Source organism: Zootoca vivipara, chromosome 3, assembly GCF_965207765.1.
Source record: "Zootoca vivipara chromosome 3, rZooViv2.hap1.1, whole genome shotgun sequence".
Taxonomy (NCBI): Eukaryota; Metazoa; Chordata; class Lepidosauria; order Squamata; family Lacertidae; genus Zootoca; species Zootoca vivipara.
In genome coordinates, this window is record NC_142586.1 from 87,549,418 (window position 1) to 87,563,898 (window position 14,481).

At 45.9% G+C, this 14,481-nt stretch overlaps 1 long non-coding RNA gene across 1 annotated transcript; it reads left to right on the forward strand.

Moving 5' to 3' along the window:
* Positions 1–7,303: 7,303 nt before the first annotated feature.
* Positions 7,304–13,829, forward strand: LOC132591831 (uncharacterized). Its single transcript, XR_015949118.1, has 3 exons — positions 7,304–7,946; positions 10,900–10,990; positions 12,925–13,829. It is a non-coding gene; the product is annotated as an uncharacterized LOC132591831 (long non-coding RNA).
* The last annotated feature ends 652 nt before the right edge of the window (positions 13,830–14,481 follow it).

A 14,481-nucleotide genomic window follows, 5' to 3' on the forward strand; every position in this document is an offset into this window, starting at 1 on the left:
AGATTGATTTACTATTAAGGCATCCAATCTCAAAGGCTCAAAGAGGTTGTGATGTTGCATTGTAGCGGAATAATAACAGCAGACCAATTCAAATAGGGTGAGAACATGGGATAAGAAAAGCCTGCCGGATCATACCTGTAGCCCAGCTAGTCCAACCTCCTCTTCTCCCAGAAACCAACCAGATACCTATGGGAAGCCAACAAGCAGGACCTAAGCACAACAGCACTGTCCCCTCCTGTCATTTTCTGCAACTAGTATTCAGAAGCATAGCACCTCCAGCTGTGCAGGGAGAACATATCCATCATGGTTCATCAACCCATCAACAGCCTTATCCTCCATCAATTTGTCTAAGCATCTTTTAAAGCCAGACAAGTTGGTGGCCATTGCTTTCCCTTGCGGGAATGAATTGCATAGTTTTAACTGCATGCTTTGTGAAAAAGTAATTTGTTTTGTCTAGCCTGTATTTCCAACATGGAGCCACACTGGATGTCTCTGAGTTCTGGTCTAATGAGAGAGAGAGAGGAAAACTTCCCTAACTACTTTCTCCATACCATGCTCTTGCCAAAATCATTCTTGGGTCGGCATACTCCAGGACTATTCAGGCATTATCAATTGCATTATCAGGCTTACAAAAAAAAATATGTTTAAAATGAATATGTTGAGAGCATTTTAGCAGTTCAAAAGAAAGGTTCAGAAATGTATTTTTCTGTTGACAGTTTAAATCACAGATTAATACAGAAACAAGATGGGTGAATATATGAAAAAGTGACACAGACTGCAAATGGACTGATTTGCACAATAGCTCTGTAAAATGGGTGATTACCCAACTGCATTCATCAAAATTACTGTGTGTCTCCTATTTGCTTCCTCAATGTTCACAACAGACCCGGAGGCCTTTTAAGCTGAAGAAGACTCTAAACAAGTTTTCAGCTAAATGGCACAACATTGTCAGTCAATATTTCCCGTGCTATTCAGTTCCAATGTTTGGTCTTTGATGCAGTTTGAGTGTAGTTTTTCTTCTTTGGATGACCTTGCTGAGGCAAGATGGTGTGCACAACATACACAACTTTGCTAGGCAGTGACAGGGATGCAGCTAATAATTTTCATTCCTGAGGCTTAAAAATGCATCCTCTGTTTTTTCTCCATTCAGTATAATGGAGACAAAGTGGTATTACAATTTGAGTTTCGCGTTAGGTGTGAAATCATCATAAGCCATAAGTAATTTATGTCTTTTTCCTTGTAGATTTTTCACTACCATTGTTTCCAGTGGAAGTGGAAATAATCGCATAAGTGCCAGTGTTTGGCATAGTTTCACCTTTGCTCTGGGGGCATGTTTAGGAAATGAGGGGGGAGGGGAGGCTTTAGATCTGGCAGATCCAAAGTCTCCCCTTGGATGAAACGGGGCTGCATTTAGAACACAAGAGCCCAGCCTGGAACAGGCCAAGGGCACACCTGGTCCAACCTTCTGTTCCCACAGTGGGCAACTAAATGCCTATCGGAAACCTGCAAGTTGGACATGAAGGCGGCAGCATTCTCCCATGCATATCCCCCAACAACTGCCTCTGACCCTGGAGGTAGTAGGCAGCCATCATAACTAGCAACCATTGACTGATTTGTTCATCTGTGAATTTGTATATCCCCCTTTTTAAAAGCGTTCCAAATTGGGGGCTGTGGCGTTCGCACAGAGCCCCCGGTCGTTCCACCATACCTGCTAAGTTGCTGTCAGAGAAATAAGGGACCGGGTTGGAAATAGCAGACCGGAAGTAGTGCTGCCGCCATTTTGGAACTGGGCGGAGCATGCTCAGAAGTGACTTTTGATGCTGCTTTGCCCAGTTCCAAAATGGCTGCCGCGCCAGAATAAACCGGAAAAAAACCGTTTTTTCAGCTAGGAACAGCTGGAAAAACGGGGATTTCCTGGAGAAAACGCGAGACTTGGCAGCTATGTGTTCCACGGACTATAGACCCTGCACCACCACAGCTTATCTCTTCCACTGCCACCACTGGCTTTTGCCCAGTAATATATTCAGACTCAGCCAGGTTGTAATGTATTAACAAAGATTGCAGTTTATTGTGAACGCAAAGAAGTAGTTTAAAATACTTCGAAACACTGCAATCCGATTCACTCTCTGTGCCCCCTCTGTCAACTCACTCTGACTCCTATGCCTCCCACCCACAAGAAACCAACCGAACTCACTGCCAAAACCCCTGTGTTGAACCTTAAACACAGTTAGGCTCCGCCCCTGGGCTTTCCTATTGGTCAGCCTATTAACCCTTTCTCTCTCTCCCCCAGTATGACATCTCCATAATGAGTGAGCAAACGCCACAGGGGCATAGGAGCCAATGCCCAGGAGCCCAATAAACTAAGACCCACTGAGTTCAATAGGATTTATTCTCTGGTATGTTCCTGATAATTCTCTCAGTTTCCGTTGTTGTTGTTGTTATATTCCACCTTACTTCTTGACAGGGACTCAGGCAGCTTACGGCTAAAATTTTATTTCATTCCATTTATCTGTGGAAGGTGTTGCACACAATCCCTTCCCTCGGACATTTTTTCTTCACAACAATCCTGTGAGGTAGGTCCAGTAGAGAGGCTGTGATTAGTTCAAGCTGAGAGGTGGAGGTATGTATATGATGTAGATGTGTGCGGCAAGATCAGACATTGGAGAAGCTTCCTGATGTAGAATAGAACACCCCCATTTTCATCTGAGAAATGCTAGAGGGGAGGCTGCTGCCTGGGGTGAGGGAAGAACTAACTTCATTAACTTTTGGGGTCACAGCACTTTTGGGATCCATGAGAATGGAGGCAGTATGCCTCTGAATGCCTGTTGCTGGGAATCACAAGTGAGAAGCAGTTGTGCTCAGATCCATTTTGGGGGGCTTCCTATAGACTACCACTGTGAGAACAGTATGTTGATCCAGCAGGCTGTTCTTACGTTCTTAAAACATGATGCTATATCATCTGGTTCAAATGTAAGGCTCCATCCAGAATCTATCGTCAACCAATTCACCTGGAAACAAGTACCACAGATTTCAGTGGAATTTGTTTCCCAAACAAAGTTATATGATCCTTAGGCCAGACAATACCTTGGTTGGAATACCATTCAGATGGAACAGAACAGGCCATTTTGATCTCAGCTGCATTAAGCACGGAAATCCTTGAGCAATTAAAGTGAACAAATCAGGGAGACGAAACAGCCCCAGAAGGAGCTTCGGCTAGGGAAAGCTGTGTACATGGGGAGCTGTGAGGTTCCCCTAACTGTGTCCCTATATTACATTTAAGCTCAGTCAATCAGCTTATAGAATTCATGGTCTGGTTCCAGACTTAAGCTCTCTCAATGATGCACAGGGCAGTTAGATTACTTGGAACCTGGAGTTCTTCCAGGGACAACTGAAATTACTGAGTCATTAATTAGGTAAATGTGACAGGAAGTCACAAAAAGACTAAGATACTGAAACAATTTAAAACAACAAGAAGAAGGAGAAGGTGAAGCATCATTTTTCACTTGTGACGTAAGTACTTTGTACATGTGCCCAACACAAATAGGAGGTTGCTCACCAGACTGGGTAAGAAGCGAAATCAAAACACATCTATATTTATCAAGGTTGCATAACATGTGGATCTAAGGTCAATTCAGGAACTGCTAGTGTCATAGGTGGAGTCAGCAAAGCTGATGGCCTAAAAATGAGCATATATTTAGCTGACAGGCTGTCACAGGGTTGTCTGTGTGAGAAAAATGGGCCCTTTAATAACCACAATGCTCTGCTTTCTTCGGGCCCCTCCAGATGTCATGTTCATTGAGCAGTCATCATGATTTGCTTATTCAGAGGTTAGGTCTTTCTTAGCATTTGTTCTGATTTATGGCATAGTCCAGGCATCCCCAAACTGCGGGCCTCCAGATGTTTTGGCCTACAACTCTCATGATCCCTACCTAACAGTCCCAGTGGTCAGGAATGATGGGAATTATAGTCCAAAACATCTGGAGGGCCGAAGTTTGGGGATGCCTGGCATAGTCATATGAGCAAAATGTCCCCCATTCCCTTGCCCCTGGAGCTTCTAAGCTCTTGGCCACTCTACCCCTCACAAGATCCCATGGGGCAACATTGCTTCCTGAAGGCTCTTGCAAGTATAGAATGACCAGCCAACATGCTTAAGTCTAATTAATGTATGAAGGGGTTGAGACAATAGAGTAAGCTTAACTCGCTTTGGGAGGGTCTAGGTCAGGCATGTCAAACCTGCGGCCCTCCAGATACTTTGGACTACAATTCCCATCTTTCCCCCCACTGGTCCTGCTAGCTAGGGATCATGGGAGTTGTAGGACAAAACATCTGGAGGGGCGCAGGTTTGACATGCCTGGTCTAGGTGATCAAGACTTCGTTCCCTTTCAGTCTACCTGAGAAGCTCAACATGTGAGGAGGTCTGAGCTGGCTGCTGTGTCTGAGACCACATGATTCTTACAAGCCACTCTTGAGCTGCTATATCATTAATTTAGGAACATTCAGTACCTTAGCAGTGATGGGGAATGGTGTTGACTCACCTCCTATTGTAAGGAACGATCACTGAAAACATACATGAAGCACTTTGACCACTTAGGAAACAGCAAAAGAGAAATGCTACGGGCGGCTATTATCAGATCCTTGGCTGGGCTTTCTCTTTACTTTTCATGTCATATAAAAATGTCATGTTAATACGTGGTAATTCAATAGTTGCTCAGGCCAGACATAAAGCAAATGCAAGGAGCCATGTTTGTCGAGAAAACATCAAAGATCTATATTATTCAATGCATATGGTGCTCTTTGTCGCTGTTTTTATTTTTATTGGCCTGTTCTTCTTAATTTTATTGATTATTTGACTTACTGCCCTTGAGACACCTTGTAAAAGTTTACCATAAATGTATTTATGGGGTATGAATACATCAAATAAAATAAATATGTGGCTAATGTATTCCTGCTTACTTTGGCTTTAAAAACAACAACCCGTATCCTTGAACAGTGATATATATTAGGATTATTGTGTGGGCAAGGAGTGGGCATTAGAGCAGGGTATTGCCTGAAGTACAAAGAGCATCAGGGTGACTTGGGGAAGGGTTTCACGTTTCCAAATGGGAAATTGCATCCAATTTTTGCACAAAAAGAAAAGGTAAAATATTTCCCTTTTTGTTGTTGCTTTAAAAAAAATAAAAGTTTAAAGTTGTGTTGCCTGTAAACTCCCGTATGCACCTATCCAAAGTTGAGGAAAATATTTTAAGGGTTTTCAAAAGTAATTACAAATTGATGGACCTCAGTTGCAGCCCGTGGGGTGGGGTGGAACCACAATGCCACCCTCCCGTCCCCAGCAATAATGCATCTTACCTAGATGGGGCTGTGGTGAGGCAGGGCAGTGGTGGGAGTCAGGACATTGGTGGAACCAATCTAGCGCTACCTCTACTGCCATTGAACAACCCTGATGTCCTCTAGATAAGTCGGCTGATGCTAATCATGGTTGTAGTCCAAAACATCTGGAGGGTGTTGTTGTTGTTTAGTCGTGTCTGACTCTTCGTGACCCCATGGACCAGAGCACGCCAGGCACTCCTGTCTTCATCTGGAGAGTGTACAGGTAAAGGGACCCCTGACCAGTCACGGACGACTCTGGGGTTGTGGCGCTCATCTCACTTTACTGGCCAAGGGAGCCAGCGTACAGCTTCCGGGTCATGTGGCCAGCATAACTAAGCCACTTCTGGCAAACAGTGCATGGAAACGTCGCTTACCTTCCCGCCGGAACGGTACCTATTTATCTACTTGCACTTTGACATGCTTTCGAACTGCTAGGTTGGCAGGAGCTGGGACCGAACAACGGGAGCTCACCCCGTCGTGGGGATTCAAACCGCCAACCACCAGGTTGGAAAAGGCTGCTGTAGTCATTAAACTGAACTGACTACCCCGTGTATTATGAGGAAGGGCCATAGCTCAGTGGTAGAGGATCTTTGCATGAAGAAGGTTCTAGGTTCAATCGCTAGGTAGGACTGAGATAGAGCCCTGTCTGAAATTCTGGGGAGCAGCTGACAGTCAGTATAGCAGACTGACTAAGACAGCTTCCTAGCTTCCTGCTACCATGCCAAGCCTGGCCTTCGCAATTTTTGGCACTATGGGCAAAACATTAAAATGACAAAACTTGTGAGCATTTCCTGAGCAACCATTTAGAAATACGACTCAGTATCACAAGTTTGTTAATAGGAAAGACAGCACTTTCTCCTTACTCCATTTTAGCCCTCACTCCTCCCCATTGACTCCTTGCTATTGACTCAGATACTGGCAAACCATATGGAAAGCTACTGCATAGTAAAAAAAGATGTATATGACCAGAAGACAGATCAGATAATCAGTGCACTTCAGAAATTAATTTTTATAATAAAATTTATTTTTTAAAATGATACCTCCGAATAAAGAGGGAATGACGCATTGCGCAACTTAGTAACGTCTACCGAAAGCCGCTGACATTTCAAATGTGTTCATAATAGGAGTTAAGAGCCCTGAAGGATTTCTCCTATGAAACTTCCCCACGTTGGGGGGGGGGAAAAGAACCTTTAAAATGCACAGCAGATATGCGTGACCCTCTCTTGGTAATTCCTACAGCCATCTCAACTCAAGAGCCACTTCACTAAATTCAACATCATTTCGGTCCCAAGGGATTAGCTGTGAATATATCTTGGTGTGTGTAGTTATTCAAAGACATTTAGACTGGCTTATTATCAAATTCAACATGGCACTAGCAATTTAAACCATCTTGACTACTCACTGCTTGAAGCCTATTTTGAGAGAGTGAAGAGGGCCAACAATATATGGCTGTGGCATTCCAATGCCGTTCTCAGCCTTCAGCTTTCCCCCTCCACTTCATGGTGTTTTCTGAAGCAGGTTGGGGTGTTTAAGTTTAGAGAAAAGGTGAGTAAGAAGTGACACAATTGAAGTTTATAAAAATTATGCATGGCATAGAGAAAGTGGGTAGAGAAAAGTTTTTGTCCCTGTCATTATAACACTAGAATGAATGAATGAATGAATGAATCTTTATTTGCATCAGCCATTGGCCATAGCAATAAAACAACAATACGATATACAAAGAATAGAAATAAAAAGTCAATAATATAAAATACATTTTAGGGTTTTGAATCAAGAGTCAAATAGTGGATCTTAGTCTGATTGCCCCAGTTAAAAACCTTGCAACTGAAATAACACTAGAGCTCAGGCCCAGGGTGTGTGCAAAAATCATGCCTCTTCACTCTGGCTCTGAGCGGCTAAGAGCCCACCTGCCTGTCCGTGTCATTCCCAGGCCACTCCTCTGTGTCAGGGACTGGACTGAGGGGGACGAGACTGAATCTTCCAGAGAAGAGGAAGGCAGTATTGAATTACAGCAGTGGTTTGAGGAAGGTCACAGCTCAGAGACAGGCAAACAGAAGATGTGGAAGGTGTTGGGAGAAGAGAAGGGGGAGGCAGAGGCAGAACAGCCAGCTGAGACGTTATCACTGGAGAGCGTTTCTGACCCCCCCTTCTCCCAGAATCCGACATGCATTGCAAGTGGAAGAGCAAAGGACTCAGAGACAGTTAGCCCCTGGCGGCCACCGTAAGGGGAAGTGCTGTTGCTAATAAGAGGGAGGGGAGGAGCTCAGTTGGAGCAATGCCATTAACCTAAGGGGCAGCGCACAGAGGCCTCTTGCTGTGAATACTGAAGACTTGGTAAGAGCTTCCCGTCTACTTCCTTGGCTGTCTGCCGTGAGGGGGGGAGGATCAGAATTCACTGAAACCTGACACTCTGCTGCTCTGGACACCCAACATCTCCTTGTCAAGGGACAGGGGGACACAATGATACCGCTTCTTGCCAGGGAAGCAAGGGAGCCTATGAATCATAGAATCATAGAATCATAGAGTTGGAAGAGACCACAAGGGCCATCCAGTCCAACCCCTTGCCAAGCTTTTGGGTAAGATTTACTGTGTTTCTATTTAAATTGTGACAATGATTTCTAACCTTGCATCTCTGCCTATACAGTGGTACCTCGGTTTAAGTACACAATTGGTTCTGGAAGTCTGTACTTAACCTGAAGCGTACTTAACCTGAAGCGAACTTTCCCATTGAAAGTAATGGAAAGTGGATTAATCCGTTCCAGACAGGTCCGTGGAGTACTCAACCTGAAGCGTACGTTACCCGAAGTATGAGTGTAATTGGTTCTGGAAGTCCGTACTTAAACAGAAGCGTACTTAACCTGAAGTGGACTAATCCGTTCCAGATGGGCCACGGAGTACTTAAACTGAAAATACTCAAACCGAAGCATACTTAAACCGAGGTATGACTGTAAACTAGCCCATGCAGGTTCTTTGCCAATCTCTGTCCCCTCTTGTCCTCTTTTTTTTGGGGGGGGGGTGACATGTATGCGGCCTGCGGCGGAGCTTCATGCTCCGCCACTGGGGGCAGAGAGCAGGCGTGCTGCCCCCAGGGACGTGGCACGCGTTTGGGGGTGGGACGCACCGTGCGCAGGGGCGGGGCGCGTGTTTTGGGGTGGGCCGGGCAGCCGTGATGGAGCCCCTGGGATTGCGCCGCTCGGAGCGGACCGCCCCCACCGCCCCTATCTTCCTACGCCCCTGTATGTGGCCATCCTACAGAAGGAAGGCCCACCTTGACAAAGATGTCAAACTTTTTGCATTACACAGCAAAGTGACGCCGTTCTAGCATATTTATGCATATTTATGCAATGGGACACATCTCAGTGCAATGGAATAAAAATAACAATCAAGTGTCACTTATGAATTAATAACAGAAGAAAAACTATGCTGGAGCTAGTCCAACACCCTGCTTCCCACAGCAGTCAACCCTTTGGAAAGACCGCAGGCAAGGACTGATGCCAACAGCCTGCTTTGCCCCCATCCACCCAATCTACTGGGATTCTGTGGCATGCGGTCTATAAGCATCAAGTTTCCAGCCCCCCCCCCACAAGCTGGTGTCTTCCAGATGTTGTTGGACTTGCACAGCCAAGAGCCAGGGATGGTGGGAATTGCATCCAGCAGCATCGTAAGAACCACACACCACCCCCAATTTAAGGCTTCATCCATGGACTCACCAAGAGTCCTTTAGTAGCTCAGTCACCCAGGAGGTAAAAGCGGCGGTGTCAGGGGGAAGTGGCCCAGATTATTTTAAAAGTGGTTGTGGTGGCAGAGAAAGTGGAGATGCTAGGTGAGGGAAGGGGGGGAAGGGGGAAATGGCTGGCAAGTGTGAAGGAAGGGAAAGAGAGTGGGGAAAGTGACCAGCAAGTGCGGGGATGGGAGTGCCTCTAAGTGGTTGTGTGAAACAGCAGTTCTGTGGGAGCGTGTGACTGTGACAAGCTTATCACTTGAGCAGCATGGAAGCTAAGGCCAGGGAGTATATTGCCTCCACTCCTGACAGAGCCGTTGAGGGAATGGTCAGGGCAGTAGCCTCTGGTTTCCCTGAGGCTACTGAAGGCCAGGCATGCCCTGAGGGGAGGCAGAAGCCAGGAAGCCCAGCCCAGGTCCCTTGTATACCATCAGCCTGAGGGCACTCTGTCACTCTGCATTTTAATATCGTTTATTGGTTTTAGCATTTTAAAGTAATAAAATGCCTTGTGAGAGCCTTGGCAGAGGGGCAGTATATGAATGCAGAGAATAATAATAATAATAATAATAATAATAATAATAATAATAATTTATTATTTATACTCCACCCATCTAGTGAGGTTTCCCCAGGCACTCTGGGCATCTTCCAACGAAATATTAAAATACAATGATCTGTTAAACATTAAAAGCTTCCCTAAACAGGGCTGCCTTCGGATGTCTTCTAAACAAGCATCTCCTTTATTTTCTCCAGGATATTTTTCTCCAGACAGTTTGAAAAAGAGAGTGGCCTAAGTGCTGGAGAAAATGGCACTGCTAGTCTAGTTCAGCATCCTCAGTGGCATCAGCTGGGCAATAAGGCTAAACAGAGCCCTCTTACCCTGGTTTAATCCTGCACCAAAATGAAGTCCGGGGTGATGTGGCTACTGACAGAGTAGAAATGGGATGCACCTCACCATGGCAATGAAAGGAAAGCCAAGAGTAAACAACAACACCATGCCAGGCCTCCTGTAGGCTTATTATTTCTCAGAGAACCTCATTTATTTGGAGGAAAGATCTTTCATTTTCTTGGCAGAGTTCTCTGGGTCCCTGTTTTGCCGCCATTTCTCTCCCTGGAGAAGCGAGCCGTCGCACAGAGGCTGCTTCTCCGTCTCGCTCTCCACCCCTTTCCCGCTGCCTTCATTCTTTCCCAGCATGAAATTGCAAAGACTGTTTCTTCCCGGCTCTGCCTGATGAAATTGCTTTTTATTTTTGTACACCGAGATACAAAAGATCCCCCTTTATCGCTCGCCTGCAGCTCCCCGTCTCCTGATTAAGCGACTCTGCTCATCAAGCGCGCCTGACAGGCGACCAGTCATAGGAAGTAGTCTCCCTATGAATAGGCAGCTGAGCCTTGGGTTTCATTCTCCAGCAGGAGGCGGCGAAGGGGAAAGGTCTCCTCCATTAGTGGGCATCTGTCTTCCTGAGAAAAACAACAGCGCCCCTCCTATTCCATTTCATTACAAAGAAGTTGGGAAGAGAGAGGCTGCTTTCACCCAAGCCCTGCGACAACTGGAAGAGTTTATCCTAGGATAAAGAAAATTTGAAAAAATGCAGCTCCTCTGCTGATTTCACTTGATGTTTACACTCCGAGTCATACAGCATCAAGTTCTGACCCAAACTAGCCCTCCAAAATAGAGAGACTGTGATTGCTCTTGTATGTACAGTTGTGTGTGGCCATCACAATGTCAATGATGTCGATACGACCTTCAGTGATATGTTCGTCATTGATGATCCACATGATCTTTCAGTATTTTATTTTTGTGTTTTTAGGTGAAGGGGAATATAGAAATAACAACAGCAGCAATGGTGACGGAATAGCTCACTACTAAATTCGGTCCAGCTTATCACATACTTCCTGCCGGTGAGTGACTGAATCATAGATTCATAGAATCATGGATCAGAGTTGGAAGGGGCCATGAGGGTCATTTAGTCCAAACCCCTGCAGTGCAGGAATCTTTTGCCACTGTGGGGGCTCAAGGCCACAACCATTAGATTAACTGAATTGACTGGAGAGCTATTAAATCACTCTTAAAGGTAAAGGTAAAGGGACCCCTGACCATTAGGTCCAGTCGTGACCGACTCTGGGGTTGCGCACTCATCTCGCATTATTGGCCGAGGGAGCCGGCGTATAGCTTCTGGGTCATGTGGCCAGCATGACAAAGCCGCTTCTGGCAAACCAGAGCAGCACATGGAAACGCCGTTTATCTTCCCGCTGTAGCGGTTCCTATTTATCTACTTGCATTTTGACATGCTTTCGAACTGCTAGGTTGGCAGGAGCTGGGACTGAGCAACGGGAGCTCACCCCGTCACAGGGATTCGAACCACCGACCTTCTGATCAGCAAGCCCTAGGCTCAGTGGTTTAACCCACAGTGCCACCTGTGTCCCACCACAGTGCCACCAATTGTTTAGGGGTACTCTCATTTTGGCTGCTACCCCTCATCCTTTTCCTCTTCCTCCCCGCTAACCCTCTCCCAACCCCCGGACGAGGGAATCGAGGTGGCTGCGGCACTGAGAGGACAGGAAGGGCGATGGCGGGGTTGGCTTGAGTGAGAAGGGGTGAGTGCTCGCTGGCTGGCTCTAGCCTGCCAAGAGGAGGAGGAGCATCATTGCCTCCACCGCAGCTGCTCTAGACTCTCATCCCTGGGCACCGGCAGGGAGTTCCAGTCTGTGCTGCTACTGCAGAAACAGCTGGCATGTCGGTCCATCTGTTGGTCGGTTGGGGCAACACAAAATGTTTAGGGGTACGCATATCCCTGAGTACCCTCAGAAAAAAGCACTGCTCAACCTAGCAGTTCGAAAGCACATCAAAATGCAAGTAGATAAATAGGAACCGCTACAGCGGGAAGGTAAATGGCGTTTCCATGTGCTGCTCTGGTTTGCCAGAAGCGGCTTTGTCATGCTGGCCACATGACCTGGAAGCTATACGCCGGCTCCCTCGGCCAATAATGCGAGATGAGCGCGCAACCCCAGAGTCGGTCACGACTGGACCTAATGGTCAGGGGTCCCTTTACCTTTACCTTATTAATGGAACAGTGAACATAAGCCACTTAGCGACCCTCCAGAGTTGGAGAAGTGGAACTGGTTCGTGAATATAAATTATGGGGTTTGTGTGAGTCTTACAGTCATCATGAGGGACCCAAAAAGGTAATGTGCACCCTACCCCATATCTGATGTGCACAACACCATGCAAATGTGGCCTGGGACACAGCAGGGCAGGAGGCTGATCTCACTGCATTTTAAGTCACCAGTGTGAACATCCTACAAGTGTTCGCCTCTCCAGCTTTGTGATTTCTTCTCAGTCATTCAGCAAAAGCACAAAAACTCCTGCACTGTCTCCTTCAGAGGAAACTTCCCCGTTTTTCAGCAAAGGGGAAAGGAACAGATTCTGTGCATTGACTTTTGTACAAACCTTGGGTGATGCTGGGCAAGGCACAGACGACTTCTCCACCTACATCTGTTCCTGTCCCCTTTTGATAATGCTTTGATGAATGAATATTGAAATTGATAGATCAAAGAAGGGAACGTACTAAAATTCAATTGAAAGAGATGAAAATAACATTATGCATCATTTGAGGCAGCCAGAGATGTCACAACAGAAAATGAATGTAGAAAAATAAGGCTATTTTTCCCTCCTCCTAAGGAGCTTGCATTAGAATGTGCCAGGCTTATTATTCAGTAGAAATGTATTGATTTTGCTTGACTAATTGGGCCACTCATATTAAATATAATCTCAGAAATGTAATCTTTGCCATTCCTTTAAATGTCAACCTCGTTTGGTTGCCTATGCTTGCTAGGATGGCCGCTCTGAAAGGAAGATGAAATAATCGTTTTCTAGCAGCTGTGGTGGCCCCTGAACTCTCAGAAAGCCTAAGGATGCAACCGCGTGGCTGTGTGGAAGGAGACAGGCAGGCATCCACTTGACCTCTGTGCCTACTGTCATCTTGGGCCTGTTCTGACGCCCAACGTTGTCCACCCTGCAGATGGCAGTACTTGTGGGACCACCACCACTGCAGAAGTATCTGAAGAAGTGTGCATGCACACGAAAGCTCATACCAATAACAAACTTACCTAGTTGGTCTCTAAGGTGCTACTGGAAGGAATTTTTTTATTTTGTTTCCACTAGAGAAGCGCGATGGTGGGATTTGGACTTGGAGCCTGTTAAAATGAAGAAGTGTGTTCTGGAAAGGAAATATCTGCTTCTTCAAGATGCTTCCACCCACATACTGTTGAACAACTGGTCACAAATTTAATGGACATCTTCGTTTACATAAATAGTGGCTGCCTCTTCGTGAAGGTTCTTCCAGGAAGTTTTCGATGGAGAAGAGCAACAAGTTGGGAACCATGTTAGGAATAAAGGAAACTGTCAAGTCAGAGGTCACATATTGCTGGAAGAACAGTCTAGCAATCAAGGATGACTTTGTGGCAGAATCAATAACTCTCTTGGCAGACTGCACTGTGCATCGTAGACCAACAAGACAAAGATTTGTTCAACAGCTGGTAGAAGGTGTTTGCAGCACACACTGCAACTAACTCTGTTTTGTTCTTTTCTGCTTTGTTCTGAAAAAAAAACTTTAATGAAAATGATTAACATAATTTTCCAATGAATCAGACAGTGTCCACACATTCACAGAGTGGCTGTACTGTTGTGGTCAATTGTACTCCTTTGGAAGCAATAAATATAACACATTTTGCAACTATCTGCCAGGGGAGAGTTCTTTTTCCCCTACTGCCATCTGTATGGATATTTTTCCAAGCCTTTTGAGCTCTAATGGAGCTCCCCCTCCCACAAGTCACTGGCTTTGCTGCCCTTTGAAGCACTTGCAGCCCAATCCCAGATGTGCTTCTTTGGCAAAGACACAGTCACAAATCTCCTCTTGGGACCCATTGAGTATACTGGGACTTCAATCCTGGTAAATATGTGCTGGAATGCAACCTTGGGAGGTCAGAGGGCTATGACCATCTTGACAACATTTTCTCTTTCCCCCAAAGTAGAAAACATTTCTGTTTGCTTCCTTGCTGGGTGGTACAAGTTTGGGTGGTCCATGGTGGTTGTGTTTAGTTTCGGGACTGATGTAACTGGAGTTTTCTGTTGCTGCTGCTTCAGATTAAAAACCTTGGTATTTGGGCAGTGTTCGGACCCATCCCACTCTCTATCCTACTGTCTCTGGGTTATGGTCCAACTAGACCAGCATCCTGTTCTCACAGTAGCCAACCAGATGCCCATGAAAAGTCCCAAAGCAGGACCTGAGTGCAACAACACTCTCCCCACTTGTGATTCCCAGCAACTGGCATTCAGAGGCATCCTGCCTCCAACAGTGGAGGTAGAGTATAGCCATCATGGCTAGTAGCCA